General features: G+C 45.4%; 1 protein-coding gene across 3 annotated transcripts in view; it reads right to left on the reverse strand.

Annotated features, from left to right (window-relative positions):
- Window positions 1–15,355: 15,355 nt before the first annotated feature.
- ZHX1 (zinc fingers and homeoboxes 1) overlaps window positions 15,356–24,918 on the reverse strand; it is a 34,610-nt gene continuing 25,047 nt past the window's right edge. For all 3 annotated transcript variants that reach the window (XM_053250628.1, XM_053250627.1, XM_053250629.1), the window contains one exon: window positions 15,356–16,725. The gene's annotated coding sequence lies outside the window, so the exon portion shown is untranslated. The remainder of the gene's footprint in view (window positions 16,726–24,918) is intronic.

Here is a 24,918-nt window from a genome sequence, read left to right on the forward strand (position 1 = left end):
GGCTTCGGCTGGTGCGCCAGTTGCATCCTTTTCTCGAGAAGGCAGATCTGGCCACAGTTACCCATGCCTTAGTCATGTCACGCCTGGATTACTGTAACGCGCTCTACGTGGGGCTGCCCTTGAAGAATATCCGGAAACTGCAGCTAGTGCAAAATGCGGCAGCTAGGGTTTTATCTGGAGCTGCCCAGTGGGAGCACATCACACTGATTTTGAAAGAGCTGCACAGGCTACCAGTTTGTTTCCGGGTCCAATTCAAGGTGCTGTTTTTGACCTTTAAAGCCCTTAACGGTTTGGGCCCGGGATACCTGAGGGACCGCCTACTCCCAAGGGTTGCTGCCCGCTTGTCGAGGTCATCTGAGAGGGCTCTGCTCTGGGGGCTGACAATGAGGGAGGCTTGGCTGTCGTGCACTCAGGACAGGGCCTTCTCTGTTGCTGCCCCCAGGCTCTGGAATGCTCTCCCGGTGGCTATTCGCTACTCAGTTTCCATCACAGCTTTCAGAAAAAATGTAAAATCTTGGCTTTTTGCCCAGGCATTTATTTGATTCTCTGCTGCTGCTCTTTATAATCTTTATTGCTTTTATGCTTTTTGTTTCAAATTTTTAATCAGATTTGTTTAATATTTTTCACTTAATATTTTAACTGTGTCTTTTTTACCATCTTGTGTTTAAGTTTTTGCTGTAAACTGCCTTGGGATTGTTTTAATGAAAGGTGGTATATAATTTTAACAATCAATCAACTTCATTTTCTCCTTCTCCTTTTCCTCCCTTTTCCTTTCTGACTCCCCCCACCCCACCCCACCCCAACACACACACACACACACACACACACACACACACACACACACACACTCTATAGGATCCCCACTGGGACTAACTTCTATTTGACAAAACACAAAGGACTGCTAGACAGAATACAACGCAGACATCTTGCACTCTTAAATGTTCATGACTGCAAAAATATGGGTTTTTTTTACACGGAGTGTGTCCTGAGTTAGGAAGAGGAGGAACAATTCTGTTATCTTTGCTGCTTACTTTGCTGTTGTCTTTTCATATTGGATAGACACGCTGGTGCCCAATCACACCTACTACACAAAAATTTTGAATTCCTCCCATTGATTTCTATAGACACCTGTCAGCTGGAAAGGGAAAAAAATTCAAAAGGACCCGGAAGTTTAGCCTGTCAGTATGATTATTAAGTCTATATAAAAAAAGAAGGCCCCAGCCAACTCCCATCCCTCATAGCTATAAGAGCTGAGCCTATGCCAGGATTTCTTAACCTTGGGCCTCCAGATGTTGTTGGACTACAACTCCCATCACCCAGACATGGCCTTTGTGGCTGAGGATGATGGGAGTTGTAGTCCAACATCTGGAGGCCCAGGGTTAAGAAACCCTGGCCTATGCCATCCATAGGGAAAGTGTGCCATCGAGTTGGTGTCGACTCCTGGCGACCACAGAGCCCAGTGGTTGCCTTTGGTAGAATACAGGAGGCGTTTACCATTGCCATCTCCCACGCCGTATGAGATGATGCCTTACCTGTGTAGGATAATTTTTCCTTAATGATCAGATTTTTGTTTCCGGTACTGCAAATATAACTTCCTCATACTTTTATTTTATAGATTTTATTCTGGTTTTCTGTTTTCTGATAGGCAAGACAGTAAGTTTTCAGGACTCTGCTAGGGATGTGCATGAACCTTTTGTGAGCTTCCGAATAGGTTCAAACAGCCGGTGGTTTGGCTAGTTTGAAGGTGCGGGGGACAGCTTTTAAAGGTGGCATTTCCCTTGCCGGTGCTCTCTTAAAAACCGGTCCAGCAGGGCGGCAGTGTATCTCCCTGCGACCCCATTCCCTCCTCAGTCCGGAAGTGACTGGTAGTGTACCCCACATGCATGCGCATGTTGGGCAGATGCGTGCGCATGTTGTGCTTGCTCGTGCACATATTGGGCATGCTCGCGACATGCACTTCGGGCATGTGTGCGATGTGCAAATGTGCACAGGGTACTTCGTCACTTCTGGACCGAGGAGGGAATGGGGCAGCAGGGAAGCATGCTGCCGCTCCACCTGGCCAGTTTTTAAGAGAGCGCCAGCAGAGGAAACACGGTGGGGGGTAAGTGCACCCCTGCCCTGAAAGTTGTACCCCTCGCCTTCAAATTAGCCCCCGCTGGTTCCATGCAATAGGGATGTGGTGAGGGTAGTTTGACAGCGGGGGGGGGCACATCTTTAAGGGCGGGGGAGGGTGCACTTACCCCTCCCACCACATTTCCCTTGCTGGCTCTCTGTTTTGCTAAAAGCCCCTTGGGGCATCAGTGTACCTCCCTGCCGCTCCTCCGTTGCCACATCTCCTGGAAGTACCTGGAAGTATCAGGTGCGCCTGTGCACACTGTGGGTACATGCGCGTCCATGCCCAGTGCACGCAGGCGCTCCTGATACTTCCAGTTACTTCCAGGAGACGCGGCAACGGGGTGGCACGCTGCCGCCCTGAGGGGCTTTAGCAAAATGGACCACCAGCGGGGGGGAAATGTGGCGGGTGTGTGTGTAAGTGCACCCCCCCCTTAAAGATGTACACACACTCGCCATCGAACCGGAGGAACCGCCTGCCTTTTGAACCGCCTTTTGAATAATGCACATCCCTAGACCCTGTCAGGTTCCAGTAATGAGGTATTCTTTTCTGATAGGTGCTGTTTTCTGATAGACTAATGTAAGTTTTCAGGACCCTGTCAGTTTTCATTACTCCCATGGATTTTAGTATTGGGGCAAGCTTTTCTGATAGGTATTGTTTTCTGATGGACATAAGCAATCTATAGTTAAGTGAAATTTTTCCTGCACCTATTCTCCAAAAACAAAAAAACAAAAAGAAGGGGGAAAAAGAGTGACACAAAAAAATAACTTGCGGTAAAAACTGAAAGCTGATTGACTATGATTCTCTATTAGAGGTGGGAAAAAGCTATTACTTTGGTAACCACAGAAGAACAGTCTGTCCCTTGTGGTAAAGCTAGTCAGTACCTTTCCCCCCCCCCCCACAAGCTGCCCAAACACTCCAGGGGTGTTGGCTGGGAAGGGGAAACCCTGACAGCTGTGTGGAAAGTGTTGACGGTGACTGTGAGAATAGGAAAGCCAAGTCAGAATTTCTGCCTGGCTATGAGGCTCACTTGGGCGAGTCACTATCCTGATCTAATCTACCTTGCAGGGTCGTTGTAAGTGTGGAATGGCAACATCCCCGTGCAGAATATCTTGAGATACTTGGAGCAAAAGTAGGGCATATAGATGATTGGAAACAAACCCTGAAAACTTTAGTCTCTTTAGACATCCCCTTGCATACTGTTGTAGGTATGAAACTGTTTTCTACTGGGTCAGATGATTGATCCATCTAGCTCTGGATGTTCTACGCCGAGTGGCAGCAGCTCTCCAGAGAGAGGGGTCTTTCAGACAGGGGTCTTTTCAACCATACATCTGGAGATGCCAGGGACTGAACCTTCTGCATGCAAAGTGTGTTCTTCATCACTGAGCTATGGCTCCTTCATGTAATAATCATGGTTTTATTCAACTTTAAGAACTCTTAAGGATAAAGAAAGCACATGTATACTCTCTCTCCTGTAAACCCTTTTCCATGGATTTGTGCAACACGAGTGCAAAGAAGATATTACAGGAAATATCATACTTCCATAACATTTGGGATGTTTGCTTGCTGAGTGTTGAGCCCCAAAGCTTTACTTCCCGTCCCCCCATAATTGATTGGATGAGTTTCCTTCTCATCAGCACGTGGGCAGCAAACTTCTATTCTTCTAGGTCTGAAGGATGGGACTTCTAGGCAAGGCAGAACCTCCACAAATGTTTACTAACATTCTGAGTGTTTCATGTAGGAACATAGGAAGCTGCCTTATCCCGAGTCAGACCATTGGTTCATCTAGCTCAGCATTATCTACAATGACTGCCAACGGCTCTCCAAGGTTTCAGGCAAGGTCTTTCCCTGCCCTACATGGAAATTCCAGGGACTGAACCCGGGACCCTCTGCACACAAAGCAGATGCTCTACCACGGAGCCCCCATCCCCCCAAAGATGCCTCCTTCAAACCAGAATCACACCAGTGACCTAAGGATTTCCAGCAGCCAATTTTCCTACCATCTTCCACTCTCATAGCTGAGCTGTCATGATTTCCACAGTCACTGACGCTGTGGGAGTCATAGCAGGGCTTAACTGGGTAAGTAAGTGTTGTTGCCTGCCCTGAACTCTTTCCAGTAAGGCAGGTTGTGCACTGAACTTAATGAATGACAACGTGCAGTCCTGCAGAGAGCTTTTCTTAAGATTTTTTCAGCTGGTGGCTTTAGCAGCACAACTGCAGATCTGCCCTTCCTGGCTTCCAGCCAGCCATCAACCACAATTACCTGTAAACCAGCTGTTACAAGTGGCTTAACTACTCTCATACAGCACCTTCTCATGCGCAAAAATGCTGCAAAGAAAGTTTCTGAGTTGCTGTGCAGGGGCGTAACTACAATTAGGCAGGGGGAGGCCGCCTTGGAGCCTCCCTCAGAGGCTCTCCCCCACCCGATCTTCCTTTTGAAGTCATTAAAGAAAAATTCTCCTCCTTGTTCTGGCGCTATTTCTTTGTTGTTTGTCTCCGCGAGTCCACCCTTGGAGGGGCCCCTCAGAGGCTCTCCCCAAGGTGTTATCTATACCTTGCAACTAGTTGGGATAGTTAGCAGAGACATCGGGCCAGAGGAAGAAGAGGTAAGCGGTGACGGGGGGCCCGTTTAAGAATCTTTTCTCAGGGCCCACTCCAACCTAGTTATGCCCCTGTTGCTGTGGCTTCATCATGGCCAGTGCTAGCATCTCAGCAAGGTGGGCCAACCTACCAAGAGCCCAGTCCATAAATATTTTTTTTGGAAGGGGGGGGGACGACACTGAGCAAGAAGCCCCTGGCCCTCTACATCCCAGTTTCACCTTCCCTGTTGCATCCCTGGCACAGCAAGAAATGTGGCTGTGCAAGCTTAAAAATAGAGGACAACCAGGTAGAAAAGGACAAGGACTCCCAAGTCCCATGCCTCTAACCATTGTATAGTAGAGGTGATTTTGTCAGCTGAAGCTTTTCACATACAAGGTGAAACATTCTTCTTCTCCATAGCTATTAAAAATTGCAGGACCTCTGTTGTAAATAATAAATTTACAATAATAAATAATTTCAGGATTGTGTATGCAAAATTTGCTATCAGTAGCTCATGGGGAAGGATGACTTTATTTTGCACAAATATACAGACATATGTGTATGTGTGACAAGTTAACTGAAAAATACACCTGTCTGAACAGTGGGGCAATGATACTGCCCCAAGAATTGTGATGGTACCTCATCAGCCATTGCCATTAGCTGCTGCCTGCTTGTGATGTCAGAAAAGACAATGGGCAGTTTGATGGAAAGGAAAGGAAGTTGAGCTAGAGCATGAGGAAGCTGTTGACAGTGCCAAGGAGAGTGGGTGGGCCCGACCGGAGCAGCCTCATGCTGGGGGAACGGGCTTTTTGTCCCACCCCCCAGCACAGTCACGAGGAGAGCCCCGATTGGTCGGGGCTGGGCAGAGGGCGGGGACCATGCACTGTTCGAGCAGCTCCCTCGCTTAATCCCCTGCCTCATCCTTCCCTGCATGGCTGGCTTGGAGGAAGGAGCTCTCGCTCAGTGCTCAGCCCCTCCAAGCCACGTGGCCATCAGATTTGCCTGATTCGCCACCTGTCCTACCCTAAGGGGTCATCAGTGAACGACGGGATCCTGGAGCACCTGTGTTTGGTATGGTATACCTCCTTTGATGAGGCGATTAGGATGGTCAGACCATCCAATTAAGACCGAGGGGCCCACCACAAGACTGTCTTTCCTAGGCACTGAGCTAGACACAGTGGCAGGGTTCAGTCGCCTCCCGGAGGATGAGAGCCAGCGTGGTGTAGTGGTTAGAGTGCTGGACTAGGACCGGGGAGACCAGAGTTCAAATCCCCATTCAGTCATGAAACTAGCTGGGTGACTCGGGGCCAGTCACTTCTCTCTCAGCCTAACCTACTTCACAGGGTTGTTGTGAAAGAGAAACTCAAGTATGTAGTACACCGCAATAAGCTGGAAGTGCTGAGGGGTTTGCTTGATTCATTGCTTTCAAAGGCCACCTTTAGGGAACTACAGGTGGTGACTGGCCACCTTAACTTTGCATGCAGGGTGATTGCTCCTGCATGGGCCTTTTTAAAGATGCCTTTGTGATGCCGTTGCTGGAGGTCAGCGGCCACATCATAGGGTGCGCATCCCGGAAGGGATGTGCACTGACCTGGCAGTGTGGGCTGTATTCCTGAGGGATTTCAGTGGGGTGTCCTTCTGGTGCGCAGAGCAGTTCTTGGAAGCCGAACTCCAGGTACATTCCAATGCCGCAGGTGGGATTGGCTTCGGGGTCTACTGCAGGGGCAGGTGGTGTGCCACACGGTGGCCTTTGCAGTGGGTTATGGGGGGGGGGTCACGAGGGACCTCACTTTCTTGGAATTATTCCTTATTGTCATGGCTGTCCACCTACAGGTGTAGGAGTTTCGTGACTCCACCGTGCGTTTCTGGCATGACAATCCGGTGGTGGTCCAGGTGGTGAACTTCCAGACCTCCCATTCGCCCAGGGTGATGGAGTTCCTGCATGCCTTTGTTCTAAAGTGCCTACAGTACAACATCCCGTTCCTGGTGCGGCATGTGCCTCAGCTTCTGAACGACATTGCTGATGCCCTATCTTGTTTCCAGGTAGCCAGGTTCAGGAAGTTAGTCCCAGAAGCCAATTTGGAACCAGAGGTGATGCTGGAGGTTCTTTAGAGGCTTGCAGACTAGAAGCCTGGCGGGCCATTGACGCATCTCTGGCCCCCAGCATGAGGGCTAGCTACTCTTGTAAGGTAGCCGCCTTCCATGCATTCCGGCAGCACAAGGGCTTGCCGGAAAGCTGGTCAATCCCACCCAATCACCTCATGCAATACCTGGTACACCTGCATACCTCGGGGCAGGCAGTCCACCTTGGCAGGTCATCTGGCCGCACTGTCATTTGAGGTGGGGGTGTGGGACAGCACAGGTGAAGTTAGGGTGAGGCGCATGTTGGTGGGCTGGGCTAGGGAGGGCCTTAGGGTCCCGGACCAGAGGCAGCCGATAACTATAGAGCTGGTCACTGCCCTTCTCGATAGGCTCCAACCCCTTTGCAGTGCCCATTGAGAAGTGATCCTTTACTGGGCTGCTGTCACTACAACCTTCTTTGAGGCCTTTCAGCCAAGTGAGGTCCTCCCATGTAGCAGTTGGGTCCCGAGGGACCGATGTTTGCAATTTGCAGACTTGTCCTTTCAGGTACCTGGAGTACAGCTGTTATTGCGCTGGTCTAAGACTGACCAGAAAGGCAGAAGTCAGTGTGTGGAACTGGCTCTTGCGGCCGGACATGCTATGCCTGTTACAGGCACTGTGGCAGTACATCACACTTCGGCCCAGCATACAGGGGTGCTTTTCTGTGCACTCTGATGGCCTGCCTCTGACACAATACCAATTCTGGGCTGTTCTGCGAAAAGCGCTCCTTGCCCTGGGCGAATCAGCTCACCTTTTTAGCCTGCACTCCTTCCGGATTGGTGCTGCCATCACCGCCTGTGAGCTGGGCCTAGAAGATGGTGAGATTAAGCACATTGGTCGCTGGAAACCCAAGGTTTTCCTGCGGTATATTTGCTAATCGTGTACTGTGATTTCTTGGCAGGTGCGGGCAGAGCAGTGGCTCCAGTGCGTGTGTTAATCTGTGGCCACTCCCTGGTTTTCTGGGCCCACAAGTGAGCCAGCACCTCGCCGATTGGCACCCAACTGGGTTTGGGGAAGCACACCACCGTGCAATGGCTTGGGATGAGGGGAATGCTGTGGGGCCAGTTGCTTCTGAGGCTGTGGAAAGAGCTAGCTAGCAGGCCACCTCCAGATGTTTTAATGATTAATTTGGGTGAGAATGACCTGGGGAAGCGAACTGGGCTCTCCTTGATTCAGCAAGCCGTCTCTGACTTCGTGACCATTCACCAGTGGGCCCCCCAGGATGCACATTGTATGGGCTGACTGCCTTCAGTGTAGGGTTTGGAGGGGAACCTAGAGCCCTCCAGGTGTCGAAAGGGCTCGGAAAAAGTTGAACGTAGCCATGAGCAGGTATGTCGTTGCTCAGGGCAGCAGTTACACCCTGCAGCCTGGTATTTTGCTGAATCAAGGAGAGCCCAGTTTGCTTGCCTGGTAAAGCGTAGCTTCCCAAGGGGAGCTGCAAAGGGGTTGGAGCCTATCAAGAAGGGCAGCGACCAGCTCTATAGTTATTGGCCGCCTCTGGTCCCGGACCCTAAGCTCAACTTTTTCATTCTGACAAGGTGCATTTGTCCATGGTGGGGTGTAATTTGTACCTGGCGAACCTGCGGAGGGGACTTGCTGTGATCTTGGAGGGTGATGGGGTAGGAAGGCCAAGCTAGGCTGACCTCCCTTTGTGGCAGGTACAGTGCAGGCTGGGTGGAGGTGCACATGGCTTTGAGAACAGTGAGCACCCTTGGGCAGTTTGAAAAAGGTGGACTGGACAACCGGTCCCTAGAGGGTTGGCAGCTCAGGGACTTAGATTTGCCAGGAAACCTGCTTCAGGGCTTCATACACTTCAAAGGCTGCGTGGCTTGGGGTGTGAAGCCCTAGGAGTTGCCCTGACCCGGATGGCTTGACAAGGAGGGGGATGAAGTGGGCTTATCCGGCTTCTATCCTGAGTCAGGGTGTGTCGCCCATTTTGGGGCACGGGTGAGGACAGCGATGTCCTAAACCAGCCTGCTTAGGCCTGCATTGCAGGGGGGTGGAGTCTGCTTCACACAGTTCACTGATTGTACCACGTCAATAAAATTTGGCCCTTTTACCCAAGCCTATTGTGTCTGCGTACTTCTTGGGTGTGGGAACAAAGAGACAAGAGGAGTCACAGCAGGAGGAGGAATAGATGAAGATGAGGGCAAGGGAAAGAAAAGGAGGCACAGTCATTGGGGCAAATGGATGGGAAAGAAGGGTTCATATTCCCTTGAGAGGATCAATCCAAAGTATTGCACTGTGCACAGCCTAAATCAAAGTGCAGAAAGTCCCCCAAGAACATGTATTTCATGGGAACGTATTCGTTTTACACATGCTGTCAACCAGGTGGAATGAAATAAGACTACTCAGTAGCACTAAATGATCCTCGGTTAGCAAAAGTGGTGGGATGTGAAGAAAAGGCAAAGTCTCTTGTGGATGTTTGCAGACTAAAGCTAGTGGATGTTGGCAGACAGAAGACTGGACATATGCCTGGGTGATGCTCCTAAATGGAACTGGATAAGCTTGCTTGCTTTCATGGATGACTTTGTCTTTCATAAATGTCTGGGGGGAAAACTGGTGCTGTTTTCTCAAGGTGGAAACCTCAGAAAGCAAACGAGAGACTGGTGAGATTTAAACCAAGCTGCAGACTCCTTTCCCTATGTTTCCTCCTTTGGTCCCCTTCAGAGCAGCTTTTTGCCATTCTCCAAAGAAATGGAATAACTGTGATTTACTGTGCATTTATCATGGCCTTCCAGTGATGTTTGAACCTGGTGAGGTTTTCTTAAGGTGACTACAGAAATGGTATGGCTTTTCTAAGAACATGTATGTTATTAATTCACCTTGGGCACGCCATCTGCCACCCAGTGGGGTTAAGGCAATTTAAAGACATCGTGGGGTAAGATTGATTCCATCTGGCTTTCTCCCTGCTGCAACCCCTCTGATTGGGAATGAGAGTTGAACTGCACACCTGTGGCTTCTTTCTATCTCCCTTTTGACCCTGTAGTTGCAGCGGTTTCTTTAATTGCAATAATGCCCAGCACTTGGGTCAAACTTGTCTGAGAGAATGAATAACAGCCACACCTTTGGACTTTTAAAACTTTTGACCCTTATTAAGCTGAGCAACACCAGGACAGCTAGTCTGAAGACAATCTGGAGAAACACAGTAAGGTAGGACTTATCTCATCGGGCTTTGTCCTCCACCTCCAATTAGGGATGTGCACGGCATCTGTTTGAAGGCCCTTTTATGGGCCTCTGAACCGGTTTGAAGAACTGGCGGTTCTGTCGGTTTGAAGGCGGCAGGGGTCTCCCTTTAAGAGTGGAGGAGGGTGCACTAACCCTTCCCGCTGCTCCCCCCCCCCGCGTCAGTATTTTTAGCAGCCAATGGGCTGCTAAAAATACCGAATGCTGGTGGGAGGAGTAAGTACACCCTCCCCCGCTCTTAAAGGGAGACCCCCCCCGCCACGGTTCTGTGCACATCCCTACTCCCAATGGGATTGGGAGCAAGACTTGTGCTTTCCCCAATAATATCCAACACCTGGATCAGATTTGTCTGATAGGGTGGACTTTTACCATTTTGGACGTCTACAACTGTTGCCCTTATTAGGGTGAGCAACACCTGGTGTCTTGTTAGTAAAGACTGAGATTCTGGAAGTCTCATGGATACAAATGGCTTTATTAACATCAAAGTAACAAAAGGCCCCCATGTCTATATTGAACCTCGCCACCATCTCTAAAGGCCCTTTCAGTGTCTTGTCCAAAGGTAAGAAGCTGTTTTCCCCACTGACCATTTCCGGGGGGGATGGCCATGACAACTATCCCCGGGGTCCAGTTTCTACTTGACTGGTGTCTCATTAACCCATATTTCTGCAATCCATGGTGATGCGTAAACTCCGTCCTGTTCTGTCATGGACCCGATGAGGTAAAAATTCATTTGATCTGACTTTCTCCCCCCCACCCCAGCCCTCATCTGGACTGGGTGTGAGATGAACTGCAGCTCTGGCTTCTTTCTTCCTCCTGTGGTGACTTTTGTTAATCCATTCCTTGATCCAGGCCAGTTCCCTGTATTCCAGTCCTGGCGTAGAGGTGGGGCTAACAAACAGGCGGCAGCAAGAACCCTGAAAAGCAGTCTGCACTTCCCTCTCTCTCTACATGTGTATTTCATTAAACTATTAATATTCCTGATTCTACTCCACTGCCTCGTCCTTGCATACCACAACTGTTTCCCTTGGATTCTACACCTCCCTTCTCCGTTTCTGTGCTCTCCTTAACTGCATGGATACCCAGCACCTGGGTCAAATTTGTCCGACAGGGTGGATGAGAACCACATCACTAGACCTTTTGAACCCTTGGCCCTTATTGAGCTGAGCAACACTGTGGCCAGCTCAGAAAGGCAATCTGAAGAGATACCATGAGGTAGGATTGATCCCAGCTGGGTTTTTCCTCCTCACCCATTAGGATTGGGATTGAAATCTGCACTATTGCTGTGATTTCTTTCTCCTGTATCTCTTTCTGTGCTCTCTTTAAAGGGTGCCGTTGAGTCGGTGTCAACTCCTGGCGACCACAGAGCCCTCTGTAGTTGTCTTCGGTAGACTACAGGAGGGGTTTACCATTGCGTCCTCCCACACAGTAATCAAACCAATCTTAGCGTGCAACTTGGAAGTTATACCACATTAAGCACTTCTTGATGTATATTTCCTTGGCAATAAAATATTTTTCAGTGTTGAATATATCTTATAGTACAGTATGTCACTTTATGCATTAACTTCCTATGCCAAACTATCCTGATTTGGTATAAAGTATATTAGTTTTTTATGTGTTTTGTCCCTTTTTTGGCTTAAAATTTATTTTTTGAACAAAGGTTATTATAAATAGGAGTCTAATAGAAACTTGTGCTGGAGAAACCATTTCATGATATATTCAGCACTGAAAAATAACCATTTATCTAGCAAGGGCAGTGGATTATGCTACCAGTCATCCACTAGGGATGAGCCCGGACCATTCCGGAGGCCATTCTAAAGGCCTCCGGACCAGTCCAGACATGGGCGGTTCGGGGTTCCTTTAAGAGCAGGGGGAGGGCTTGCTTACCCCTCCCGCCACTTCCCCCTTGCGGTGCCCGTAGTTCTTTTAATAACTGGGGCAGCAGGATACCTCCCTGCCGCCCCTTCTAACATTTTGCTGCTGCTGCTGGCTATACTCCAAAAGGCTTCAATAAGCCTGTAGCGCATGTGCACGTCACGCACACTACAGGCTTATTGAAGCCTTTTGGAGCATAGCCAGCAGCAGCAAAATGTAAGAAGGGGCGGCAGGGAGGTATCCTGCTGCCCAGTTATTAAAAGAACTACGGGTGCCGCAGGGGGAAAGTAGCGGGACGGGTAAGCAAGCCCTCCCCCACTCTTAAAGGAACCCCCACCCACCCCAGTACCGTGGTTCCGTGCACACCCCTATCATCCACACTGTCTTTGCTGTTACACATTTTGGCACTGGCTGAGTTTTATTCAGAAACAAGAGGCTGTCTTACACGTTGTAGAATACTGCAATGTAGGAACATGGGAAACTGCCTTATATAGAGTCAGATCATCGGTTAATCTTGCTCAGTATTGTCTACACTGACTAGCAGCAGTTATCCAAGTTTATAGGAAGGAGTCTCTCCCAGTCCTATCTGGAGATGTCAGAAAGGGAACCTCGGGCCTTCTGCATGCATACAAAGCAAATGCTTTTCCAATGAGCTACAAACCCACCCCTTAAGCAGAATATCTTGCACTGCTCACATATGCTCACATCCAAATGCAAAACCAGGCAGACTCTGCTTAGCAAAAGGAACAATTCATGCTTGCTACCACCTAATGGTGCAGCAGGGAAGGACTTGACTGGCAAGCCGGAGGTTGCTGGTTTGAATCCCCGCTGGTATGTTTCCCAGACTATGGGAAACGCCTATATCGGGCAGCAACAATAAGGGAAGATGCTGAAAGGCAATGGTTAACCCCTCCTGTATTCTACCAAAAAAACCCACAGGACTCTGTGGTTGCCAGGAGTCGACAGTGACTCAACAGCATAACTTTAGCACAAGACCAGCTTTTCTTCCTATGTAACTCCAGCACAGAATCATAACCCTTGCCATTCTCTGATAGCAGCAGAGCACATACCAGAAATCCACAGGAACTGTTCCCATGGTTTTATTACATTAAATTGGAGAAGCCATCCAGCCCATGGCAACCACATATGGTGGGTCATATGGTGACACTCTCTAGTCCCCCCCCACTTCACCAATGGTTTTGATTCCAAATTATTAATATATTGTATTACATTTTATCTTTATTTTGCTGTTTTCACAGTTTGTTTAAATCAGCCTTGAAGGAAACAGAACAGCCCCAATAATAGACTAGTCTAGCTGATGATGCTAGAACATTATTTAATCCCACAAATGCTGTCAAAATCTCTAAGGATGCATTTCTTCATCCAGACTTTTAACTGATATTGTTTTGATGTTTTTAGAATATTGTTTTAAAATTTTAAATTGTGATTTAAATTTCTTGCTTTTAATTTTTTTGTTTTTAATTAATGTTTTACTTTTAATCTTCTTGTAAACCACCCAGAGACGTAAGTTTTGGGCGGTGAAAAATTAGGGTAAATAAATAAATAAATAAATAAATAAAATGCAGTTTTTATGCTAAAAACATTGTTTTATGTATAACTCAGGGAACTAAACCATTAGATTTTTCTATTCTGATCAAGTTCAGTAGCAACTGAAGTCATGGGAGGAAAAGTCTATCAGTGACTACTGATCCTGATGGCTATGGGCTACCTACCACTGAAAATGATCTACAAGGATTCATAGATGACAAAAACCAGCAAAGAATCCAAAATAACCACTAAGAAATCATGAATACTAAAAATATGGATGAATAATTAAAATATTAACATTTCATTAATATTTCATCAAGGATTCATAGATGACAAAACCAGCAAATAATCCAAAATAACTGCTAAGAAATCATGAATACTAAAAAGATGGATGAATAATTAAAATATTAACATTTCAAAAATTTACACAAGCATGTAGGGATATGAGTTTTAACAGAAAAAAACCCTGCCCAATTCAAAACAATGCAATAATTGTTATCAAGTCCATGGGGTGTGTATCCTAAACTGCCAAAGAGAATAAGGTAGAACCCCAAAAATGCTTCCAAAGTATTTAGAAGTTAACTTCCAAAAGGAGATGATCTCAACAGTCATGGGAAGCCAGACATTTCAACCCCCAAAAGGTCTTCCTCAGTGGCCTTGACTACAACAGTGTCTATCTCCTTATATTGATAAAAACAGATCAACAGTGGAATCTGTTTAGAAAGATAGACACCACAGGTAAATCAACACATATAACAATTCATCTTGCCCTCCAAGAGGTACATCGTATTTACTCCATAACAGTCTTTTATCCTTTTGGATCCTTTACTGACTATAGGCTACCTCCATGTTCAGAGGCAGGATGCAGTTGCAGAGGAGCAGCAGCAGGAGACGGAGCACATCTTCATCTCCTGGTTGTGTGGCTGGTGGGTCACACTCTTGATATTTATAGGCAGCTTTCCCATTTATAAAAGCCTTAAGTTTGGAATTAAAATTACATAAAAAAATACAAATGACTAGTCTACTATATGCTCTTTCCTGCGTCAGACTAGGGCTGCCATACAGAAGAGAGGACAGGTCTCCTGTACTTTTAAGAGATGCACAGAAGCGGGAATTTCAAGAGGTACAACTTTTCTTCCCCCTACATGACAAGCTGCACCTGCTAAAATTCCCTCTTCTGTGCATCTCTGGAGACCTGTCCTCTTTCCCATGAGACAGCCTTAGATCAGACCCTTCGTTTGCTTAGCTCAGTATTGTCTAGGCCAGGGGTTCTCAAACTTAGGTCCTCAAATGCAGCTGGACTACAACAGGGGTTCCCAACCTGTGGTACTCCAGATGTTGCTGAACTACAACTCCCATCAGCCTCAGCTACAATTTATTGTGGCTGGGAATGATGGGAGATGGGAATATGACAATAGAGGTGTGCACGGATCCATGGAGCTGTGGTCCAGCATGGGGTGGGGGGTTCCTTTAAGGGCGGGGGGGAGGGTGTACAGAATAGCACAGAGGCTCAGGTTCAAATCCCCGCCCAGCTATTACACTCACTGGGCGAGACCTTGGACCCGTCACACTTGCTCTCCGCCTAGCCTATCTTACAGAGTAGCAAGAAGGGAAAAGAACCTTGCATAGCAGCTTGGAGCTCCTTGATGAAAGGGCAGATAAAATAAAATGAGAAATTCTATGCTGCTGTTCATACTGTGGAGGAGGAAAGTCTTTACCCAAATCTTCCCTTGCACGACTGGGGACAGTGTGGGCAGAACCACTGTTGCTTCAACACCTGTGCAATTAAAAATTAGTGTTTAATGTTTGAATGCCAGACCTGTATTTTTTTAGCACTATCACAGAAAGATGCTGGTGGCGGGGAGAAGAGGACTAAAAAAACAACAACATTTTCTGGCTTTTCCTTCACTCTTGGAGAAAAAAAACACACATACAACCAACAAGCAGATATTTATTATTTTGTTTGTCAACATTTTTGGTATATCTTTATTTAGTTCAGCGGCTGCTGTTGACACCCCTCCCAACAGCATCTATGCCTCTTCCTTCCCCACCGCCCTGCTCAAATCCCAACTGTTTTCTTCAGCTGTGTGCTCAATATTTCACTGAAATATTACAAATGTTAAAGCAGTAGCAGCTGCTTTAAAGAAAATCCATAACTACAGCATCTAGTGCCACAAAACTTTTGCATGATATTTTAGAAGTACACTGAATTTCCAGATGTATTTTTCTTTAAAAGAGTTGAACAAATACATCTAAAACCCGTGTGCAAATCCTGTTAAATAAGACACAAATATCAGTTATGTTTACTTGTTTCTAAGAACTTTTACTCTGTAAAATGTTTGGTCACTCAAAGCTATAAGCTTAAATCACATATCAAAGAACACAGGCAATGAAGCCCATCTTTATACTAGGAACATAGAACAAGCCAGACAATAATCTAGTGGTCATCGAGTCCCCTTTTGAATAATGTTCATTAAAGAGAAAGTTCCCATCATGTAGCAGAATAAAAATGTTCTGTATTAAAATCTGATTTTTAACAAGGTGTAATTTAATCAGTCTTATTTACAATGCAGAACTTCTGCCAGCTGCAGGCGCTTTTAACTTTGGCACAACACGGTCAGTCCAATCCTTGTGGTGTATTCCAATCCTGGGGTTGTGTATGCATCCAATTCTTTCCTTGCTTTCACGAAAGATCAGGCATGCCCCATTCAGCATAAGCCAGAGCTCTTGGACTCCTATTCCTCCCCCCACCCTGCCTGCCCTTCTCCCTGAACTGCTTTCCCTTCACCACTCTGGGCAGCTGGAAAGGAAGAAAACTGTAAGCTGCTGTGCACCAGTCAAGCAAAGCATCTTCACTTCTAGAAGGAGCCTAATAGCATTGGTCATGTGCAATTATAATACACCAGGAGCAGATTTTGTAACTTGCTACATGCTGACCTCAAATCTTTACTGGCAGTTACAGAAGCACCAGTCTCATGGTTCAAATACATTGCAATGTAGTAACGCAACTGCAGATTAGGACATCGTAAGAATAAAGTCTCAGGGGCTTCACTGAAGTAAATCTGGGATGCTGGATCCCTTGTGGCACTCTTTGTGCAATTATTTCACCCTGTATCACACACATCTCTCCAATGGAGAACGAACAATTATTGTACTTGTGTTTTCCAGAAGTTGGGAAGAAAGCCACTTTGAAAGGCATAACGTAACAGGGAGTCCTGTGGCTTGTCTCGTCACAGTGCTGGTTGCGGCCTCACAACGTTGTGCTTTTACGCTTTCTTTTTTTAGCAGGAGTTAGGAACACTGAGCTGTAAACAAATACAAGATGAAACAATATCCCACAGCATTGTCAAGCCAAAAGGCTTTGCAAGCTTAAATACAAACAGAAACATGACTATATAGGCAGGGTTCATATAATCAGTGCTGAAACGCTTTCACTTCTGGAAGGGGAAAAGAGCTTCAGTCCCACAAGAAATCTCACACAGACAATTACAAGCCATTGTGCTTCACATTTGGGGAAGGGTGGTGTTTGTTTTTCTTTTAAAAACAGAATGGATAGATGTCTGAGGTCCAACTGACCGCCAAACCAGTGTTCCTTCTAACAGGGATTCCCAGATGTTGTTGACTACAATTCCCAGAAGCCCCAGCTGCAATATGGGGATTCTGGGAGTTGGAGTAAACATCTGGGAATCCCTGTTATTTTATTTATTTATCATATTTTTACACCACCCAAAACTTACGTCTCTGGGCGGTTTACAACAAGATAAAAAGTAAAACATTAATTAAAAAACAAAAACAAAAAATTGAAAAGCAAGAAATTTAAAACACAATTTAAAATTTTAAAACAATATTCTAAAAACAACATTAAAACAATCAAAACAATATCAGTGTTAGAGGGAACACTGCTCCAAACCCTGCTCAATTCTCAATTGGCTGAAGAGGTGGAAGCTGTGTGTGCCATGTGCTTCTCCACTGACTGTTTATAATCCATGTGAACCACTAATGGTCCTCTGTCTCACTTGCTCTTCACTGGAGATACAAACTATACCTTAGTTCAGTGGTTCCCAACCTGGGGGCCTCCAGATGTTGCGGAACTGTAATTCCCATCAGCCCTAGCTACATTTTTTGTAGCTGGGGATGATGGGAGTTGTAGTTCAGCAACATCTGGAGGCCCTCAGGCTGGGGACTACTGCTCTAGAGCAGAGGTAGGCAACCTCAGCACTCTAGCTGTTGTAGGGAGTTGTAGTTCAACAACATCTGAAGAGCCAAAGTTGTATACACCGCCCTAGTTTCTAAAATATCTTACAAGGCTGTCGGTGGCTTGGCTGCCGAAGTTAAGAATTCTGAGGTGGTCTTGTCTACCTTCTGACAGGATCAATTACATCTTCAAAATATTTGCATATGCTTGAATCTTTAGTCAAGGTGTCCTCCTAAAATAGTGAAGTGTGAAGAGCTTGCAATGTAAGAAACAAAAAGCAACCACTCAGCAGCTTTAATTTATTACTTCATTGCCTTTAGCATGCCAGAAAAAAGGGGGGCTTAAAAGTAAATGAGCATGTCCTTAATTGTCACAGTAGGGGTTGTCAACTCTGACCGAAGCCACTTCTGGGGATGTTTTCCACTCAAGACATTTCACAATATCAGGCCATTCAAATCTCCACAATTGCTTTCAACAGTCACCTGGAAGTTGATGCCGATTCCTGGAGTCTCCAGGCCAATCCTGGAGGTTTGGTAATCCTAACTCACAACCCCCACTAAAGTTTTAGTAGATTAATCTACCAGTTCAAACACTGAGCAGGGAATTGACCTAGAAACCTCCAAGGTTACTGCCAACTCTGAAATTCTAGAATTGTGATAAAGGCTTATCAGGATTCATGCTACAAACCACACTCCTCTCTCCCCAAATATTTTTTGATACTTTGGGAGCTGTATCTGCTCCCAATTTTCGGTTGTGTGGAAGTAAGGTAGGAGGAAAACCTGGGTAGAAGGATTGTGTGGAAGCAACGGGGGAGCAAAAGCTACCCAGGTCTTCCTCTTACCTTGCTTCCACACAACCGAAAATTGAGAACACACACAGCTCCCAGACCTGGGTAGAACACAGTTTTTGATTGTGTGGATGACCCCCATAGCCCTTTAAAGCCATAAACCATTGCCAGATTCCCAACTTGGACAGGGATGTAGCAGTCTCAAGGAAGAAAAATGAAAGACAGATGGGGATGGCGTTAGCATGTGCCAGTGAACCCTATAGGCAGCTACGACTTGGAACCCAGCAGCCAAATACCCGAGAGCAGGTTTAAGGGCTTCAGGGCCACTTCTGAAGTGAGTAGGACAGTTCTTCAGTCTCGTGAAGGTTTAAGAGTAACTAGTATACAAGAATCTCATAAGGAAGACTGGTTAGCTCTCTCCATTCTGCAGAGGGTGCGTCTAAGGCTCCACAAAGAATTGCACCAATTAGCATAAATTAAGTTGCCTATTATTTCAGAAAATTGGCACACAATGTAAACCCCTCTGGAGGTGACAAGTCAGGGGAAAACTAGCCAGCCAAGCCTTCAGAGAAACCATCTGAGGGCCAATCAGAGTGCTCAGTGCAGAAGACTGTGAAGGAGCCACATTTTTGCACTTCAGGATCTAGAGGAGAGTCCATGGTGGAAATTTGTTATATTTTTAAAAGTTGTTGACTTAACCACACAGATTTCATGCTTCTGAAGTGTGTGTGTGTGTGTGTGTGTGTGTGTGTGTTTAAGCAATTACCAGCAATTACCTGCTAACTGGGCAGAGTGGCACTTTTTAAACATGGTGATTCTCTTTATTTAGCAAAGGGAGAGCAACTGGCCCTGTCCATCCCCAGCATAGTACCTCCAGTGACTGCTGCTGGTGTCTATCTTATGTTTCTTTTTAGATTGTGAACCCTTTGGGGACAGGGATCCATCTTATTTATTTGTTATTTCTCTATGTAAACTGGTTTGGAAACTTTTGTTGAAAAGCAATATATAAATATTTGTTGTTGTTGTTGTTAATTGCCTCAGAGTGATTAGTTATCTTTGTGAATCAATGTCCGTCGCTCAACAGCAAAAACCTGCAATTCCACTGACCCCTCATCCTGTTTAAATTTTGCTCAGTTTTGGGTGCCCTGTAAAATGCTTTAAAGTATATCCTACATTTTATAAAGCAACTCAGGGGGGAGGGAAGAATACCTGACAGCTAAACCGTTAGAAAATGCTCAGTTCAATTCCCCTCAGTTTGTGGAGACGAAAAGGAGCAGAAATTAGAATTAATCTCCTTTGTATGACAAGGCTCAGCTTCTAGAGAGGCCTTGGGCCATTTCCATTCTCTGTTTCTGTTTAATAAAGGTCACACCTAGTAAATTAAAGGGAATTATTATTGGCTGGAGAGATTCCCATTATTTGCAAGCCACTGTGGAAGGAACGTCCTGTTTGGTTGGAGACAACATACGGCTATCTCCATCTTAAAAATGCTTGAATAGGAAAGGGAGTCCTCCATGGAAAACATCCTAGTCAAATGGTGAATAAAAATGCTTAAGAAATCTTATGTTTTCTAACGTTTGACTTTTTTTTTTTTGGAAGTAGTTCTTCCTTTCTTCCTTTTAATATCATATAACCCCAGTTAAATTTTGATTACTAACTATAATCCAATACAATGGGGTCATGCACACTTTCCATGTTCATGCTTACTCTGGCAGGCACCAGCAGAGTCTGACTAGATTTGTTCACCATATCTTGTTGGAGTTCTTTTCATAAGAGGATTGGAATCAAATGCCTCTAGAGCTTAGAAAATCCAAAATGGTGGCAAATGCTACCAATGTAGGACTCCTTTTATCAGACTCTACCTCACAATTAAAGAAATCAGGTGGGCACACTATCAGGTGTTGCCCTTAAGACCCTTTGTCCTAATTTACTTCTGTGTGTGGTGGGACAAGTGTCTCCCCAGACACCCAATGACAAGATGGGTGACACCAGTACAAATTCATCCCCCAATTTTTATGTTGTTCCCCAAATTTTGTGCAGCCTAAATATATCAACAGATTTGTAAGGACAAAATACTTATCTGACAAAAGGAACACTCTTCACACCCACACCCTAATTAGCAGGTTATCATACGGAAAAGCTGAACTAATTCTTCTGGTAGAGTCTAAATTCTCCTAACAGGAGACATAATGGAATGAAAGAAGCTCTGGGCATCTGTCTTTGGGACTCATTTTTAAAAAGCCATTCTGAAGTGAAAGAGTCTCGGAAGAAACTTCTCAGGAAGAGACGTCTCCCCACAACTTCCATAAAGTGCTCTTGTAGTTGTATCCCATGCAGTAAAAGTTCATCATTTACCATCTCTACACAATGTCAAGTTTTCTAGAATGTGGTAAAAGGTAGATGTATTAAGAGGGGTGCAAGACTATGAAAGCTGCAGGGTAAAGTTCCCTAAGGATGACTGTTCCACAGTAAAAACAAACAAACCCCAAACCCTGAGTGAACTACATCTCTGTTAGGCAACTCTGATTAGCACCAAGGACATAACTGAGCACAACACGTTGTACAGGCCTGCAGCCAACACCTGTATTTTATTTGCATGAAACCCATGATATTTGCACGATCATGGGAAATACCAAAACTGGCAGACATGTCACACTGTGACATTACCATGGAATTCTTAACTCTAAGAGTAAAAATATCTGTAGATAGACAATTAAACGGCCATTGAAATCAATTTTCAAGATAAATTTAGGACTTCTTTTGATTTAATATCTAAACAGGAACTGTCTGTGTGTGTGTGCGCATGCAGGGTTTCTACTAAAATCTTGTTGAAAAGAGTGCTTTTCAACACAAACAAAACAGAATTCTCAGGAGTCTAATAAGAGTCAAAAGACTGTGCATGCATGTTTCAGGCCATATAGTGTATTTACCTAAATTCAGAGTTTTCTATTCAAGATGACCCCCCTTAAAATATAAAGGTTAAATTTAGTTTATACCTGTATTAACCCAAATGGAAGAGGATTCTAAAATTGACAATCCCCTGATGTCTAACATAAAAGAATTTGGAAAAACCTAGGCTTGGATTCAGCTAAATATGGTATTGTTTTCCATTACTCTTGATTCCTACATTCATTTTGTCATATCAAAAATAATCCCAGCACGTTTTAATTGTGCCATTTTCACCATGAATGCTCCTTATGAATGTGCCCTCACTTTAGCTCTATTCAAACATTACACTGTATGTCTTTACAGGTGTCTGTACACTTGTACATATTTTATATGAATGGCTGTACATTTTAAATGAAACTGGGTACAGGACCTCTCAGTCGCAGGGTACAGATAGGAAGTGTACTACTGTACATGTGTTGGCCATAATGTGTGAACATATGTACAGATCTGTACATGTATACTGTACACAGATTGCATGTGTGTTGAATATAGTGTGTGTAAGGAGGGCTTTTAGAGACAGCAAGGATATGCCATGTCAGATGAGAGGCCAGGCAGCTGGGTTCTACTGGTCAAGAGGGACCTGTTCCTCAGAAATTTTCACAATTATGAAGATAATCTTATGATTTTCCCAGCATTAAACACAAACAGAAAAATCAAGCCTATCTGGTTCCTCCACAAGCACTGTTTAAGGGGAATACCAATACCTCTAAATACCAGCTGCAGGTTGTAACAGCAGGAGTAACAGCAGGAGAGGGCATGCCCTCAGCTCTTGCCTGGGGGTTTCCCAAAGGCATCTGGTGGGCCACTGTACGAAACAAGATGCTGTTTGGGCCTTGGGCCTGATCCAGCAGGGCTGTTCTTATGTTCTACAGTCCAAACCAAGCTAAAGAAGAGTGTCTTTGAGAATATTCAGAGTAACAATAAGTAGCCCCTGTGTCTGTGCCATTGAGGGAAGGGTTTGTATGGCAGAACCCAAGGCAGATGCAACACTGGTGCCTAAAAACCATGATTTCACAATCACAAGCCAGGCTGGGCAATATATGCTTCCTTCCTTTCACTTCTCTGGAGCTAATTCCTTTCCTCAGTGGTGTTAACAATGGTTTGTCATTCTGTTTGTCAATCAACACAAGTGATAATTACCTTCTATGCCACAATTTGAATCCCTCATTTGAAGCAAGTATACAGTTCTGAGAGAACTGAATCAAGAGTTAATCATGGACAGTGCACATGCAATACTAAACCATGGTTACAGGGGCGTAGCAAGGTTGGAGTGGGCCCAGAGACAAGATTTTAAAATGCCCCCACCTCACGGAAGCTCAGCTCATGAAGTAAAGAAATCTTAAATGAGGCTGAATAGTGGTAACAGTAGTAAAATTATATCTATCTATCTATCTCCTATGTGCCGCAATAGAAAACCATCCTAAACTATTTTTTTAAAGGTTTTGTAAGTTGTGGACGATGCAAGTCATTCAATGGTTCTAGAGAACGACACGTTGTTCTGGTAGCTCCAGGTCTTAACACTCACATCAATTTTGGAGGATGAATACAACTGAAGGAAGCCCAGGCGGGTGTGCGGCTGGGGGAGTCAGTCATGTGACTTGCCTCTGGGGGGCCCCCCGAAGGCAGTGGGCCCCCAAACAACTGTCTCCCCTTGCCCTTTTATATAGTTACACCCCTGCATGGTTAACAACAAGGTGAAGGGAGAATTCGCCCTAGAGGGGAACAGACTCACATTCTCAAAGTAAATTTTTGCTCCCAGTCTGCATGGTTTGCTGGAAGCCAGCAATCCAGCTGCCCTGGAACAGTTTCGAATGGGACTTCCATGTGTGTTTCAAGTCTGGCATGTTTAATGTTAACAAATTCAATGAAATCCCTGTACGCTGCTTTTGAATTGATCCTTCAAAATGCTGCTTTCTGGGTGCTAAAACTGAACAAGAAGGATTCTCCCAGTTAGAACACCACACTGCTGAAAATTAAGCCCAAATAAATGTCAAGAACTAAACTAAAAAGTGGCACTTGACTGAGTGGCAAAAGTAACTGATTGCCTAAATTCCTTATTATGAAGTTTGGAAAAACTACCTGTGTACGTTCATTCATTCATTCAGGCCACTGCAGAGGACTGCAAAGGAAGACAGATGAAGCAACTGCCAGCTGCATAAAAGATTTGGCAACACCCAAAAACCAGAAAGGCAGGAAATGTCACAATTTAAATTTTCACAAATGCAACACACACTGGGGTCACTGGCAAAAATGCTTTTTTAACATCTGACGCGAATCAGTTGTTGCCAGGGTTGCAGTGTGCCACTGATTTAATGAAAACTTGACAGGCTTAGAATATACATGAAACTGGTTATTCAAATAACCATGAAACTGATGACCAGGAAATTTAGGACCGGCAAAAGGAAGTGCATTCCCACACAATGCATAATTAATCTATGGAATTCTCTGCCCAGGGATGTGGTGATAGCCACTAGCTTGGAGAGCTTTAAAGGGCGCTTGGACAAATTCACAGCGGACAGGTCTATCAATGGCTACTAGCCTGGTGGCTATAGGCCACTAGGGATGTGCACGAACCTTTTACAGGCCTCAAAACAGGTTCAAATACCAGGTGTGTGTGTGTGTGCGGGGGGGGGGGGTGTTCGAAGTTTGACACCCTCACCTCTTGCCTGTGGGCTTCCCAGAGGCATCTTGTGGGCCACTTTGTGAAATAGAATGCTGGAATGCCTTGGGCCTGATCCAGCAGGGTGTTCTTGTGCCCCAATTATTCACTGGAACAACAGATCTTTTAAACCTTAATACAAATACCTGGAAAAGCTGCATATAGCAAGTGCTGTCTCAGAAGAGGTATTCCCCCTTCTCCCTCAAACAGAAGGGAATGCTTCTAAGATAACAAATGCATGCACCAACATTTCAGGAAAGGTAACATGCTTTATGCTTCAGAACCATTGTCTTTACTCGTGTGCAAAATTTGATTAACTAAGCAATCAAGAGTTCTTTAACCGGCAGCCCTAGCAGATAGATCCTCTTTATCTTCAGTTTGTACACCTATTTTAAATCCTGGTTCCTAAGGGTAGGAAATAGACATCTGCTAGGTAGTGGGATCTCCCCACTGCCCCCATCTCAACTGGAGTGGGCCACTGACTCTCCATCAGCATGTCTTTTGGGGGATACACATCATTTGCATTATAATGATAGGCCACAAGCATGGTCAGCAAGGTAACCACTTAATGGTCTTTTTGCTACATAAAGCACTGTGCAGGTCAAAATAGTCTATTATCTCCCCCTCATCTGCTTGATTTCAAGATTGCAGGCTCAGAGCTGAGCTGCGCGTTTTGCCTCAATATACTTGGGATAATTTCAGACTATTGCTCTCCTGACATAGGGAGTCCTTGCCTACAATATTTGCGAGTTCCTGCTCTTCTAACACCATGGGTGGTCAGCTGGCAGCCTTGCAGGCTTCAATCAGCCCCTGCCATGATTCCACTCAGCCCCCTCTGGAACTACAAGGCACTCCTTCCTACCTGGCAGGTACCTTTTCATCAGGAAGCTAATGGCCACTCTGGAAAT

The sequence above is a fragment of the Hemicordylus capensis genome, chromosome 4 (genome assembly GCF_027244095.1).
Source record: "Hemicordylus capensis ecotype Gifberg chromosome 4, rHemCap1.1.pri, whole genome shotgun sequence".
Lineage (NCBI taxonomy): Eukaryota > Metazoa > Chordata > Lepidosauria > Squamata > Cordylidae > Hemicordylus > Hemicordylus capensis.